We start from the raw sequence: 1,721 nt of genomic DNA, 5'->3' as shown, positions 1-1,721 counted from the left end.
CTGTGAAAAGGAAACAATGGTGATGTCTACTGCACTCACAGGCTTTGCTGGGATGTATAAAAACAAGAACACAGAGATAACAGAGTTGCTCTCTGTCTTTGGCTGCCTCTCTTCTCTATACTGCTGTCTGTGTGACTAATCCATGTGACTAATCCATCTGCCTTCTAACCCCTCTGGCTGATTCTCCAAACTCACCTTGAACGTAAGGCAAAGTCTGGGATAAGATAGAGGTGTGGAAAGAAGGTGGAAGGGTGGTTGGGAGCCTCTCCTGGGGACTCTGGTTTCTGAGAGGGGTATTTTGTTTCTGGATTACCTTTTTAACTTGTCTATTTCTGTATACAGCTGTATAGATTGTAAATACCTGCTCGTGTTTAAGCTGTACATACAAATCTTCATTCTAATTTCCAGCTCAGCTGGGTCTAGTCTGAATGATTTTCACAAGAGTGGAGGGGCGGATAACACCAAACCATCACACACTTGAAGTGCTCTCAGGGATAATATGATTGCTGTTTGGTGTCAGAAACCAATATTAAAGGTTCTAGAACCGTTTCAAGAAATCATGATAAATAATGTGCTGGTAAAAAGTTGTGCTAGAAGTAGACAACCACCACAATAACCAAAACCTCTACTTTGAAAAAAAACACAACATTTCCTCTCTATTATTTCTTCCCCTTTCTATTTCTAGGCATTCAAGGGACCATAGGTAGTTCAGGCACTCATACTTCACACAGCATTCCTGTTCAAGAGGGTCACAAAGAATTCAACGTGTGCTCCCAGAGACTAACTTTATTACTCTCAAGTACAATTAAGGAAGATAATTCTGAGTTGCATAAGGTGATTATGGAAATATTTACAGAGAACTTCATTATTTTGGGTTTTTTTTTTACATTAAAATATATATCTCTAGTGAGCTTTGGTTGTACCACATAGGATTTCCAAATGTCCATACCTCAACTATTTGCCTTTTTTCCCTATGTCAATAGGTGGTTAGCAAAATGAAAGGAAGCTTGTCAGCCTTTGGGGGAATTTCAGCTCCAATTCCCCAGACATAAAATGATACAGCTTTGGATATTAGCACCTGGTTTGCTTCTTTAAGAGACATGTGCAGAAAACATACCTACAGTTGGTACGTAATGTCCAGGGGAGACTAATCCCACAGAAGTTGATGCAGTTGTAGTGGTGCTGAAGATAAGCAAGGCTACAGGGTGAACTAAAAATAGCAATACTTCAGATGTTGTGGGGAGAGCATTTAGCACACTCAGTTGCTTCAGGAAAGAATTTGAAGCCACAGAAGGGACTCTTTCTTGGGGCAGCCTTGGATTTGGTGGTGACTGCTGGGGATTGCTGGTGTTAATGGCAGCAGCATTGACTCAGAGGGCACTGTGGGTGGTCTTTGGTACAGTTGATTTGGTCACCTTTTTGAAAGCATCTTTTAAAATAGGCCTTTTTGTGATATCAGACTCAGCAAATCCCCCTCCAGTTCTTCTGAGATAAATTAATCTGGATGTACAACTGAGAGATTCTTTTCTGTTTTCTAGAGTGGGAGGTTCACAGACAACTCTTAAACTTTCCACTAACCTATCCATTAAAGCTGAAGAGGTAAAACTGAAGGGAAACCTACTGATATGGTGCTCCAGCAAAAAAAAACTAGTCCCTTTGTATAACTCTGTCATATTTACACTGAAGTGATGTGTACACTATGGTTACTATACATATGATAC

Source organism: Pogoniulus pusillus, chromosome 34 (assembly GCF_015220805.1).
Source record: "Pogoniulus pusillus isolate bPogPus1 chromosome 34, bPogPus1.pri, whole genome shotgun sequence".
NCBI lineage: Eukaryota > Metazoa > Chordata > Aves > Piciformes > Lybiidae > Pogoniulus > Pogoniulus pusillus.
Note: the sequence above shows the minus strand (reverse complement) of the source record.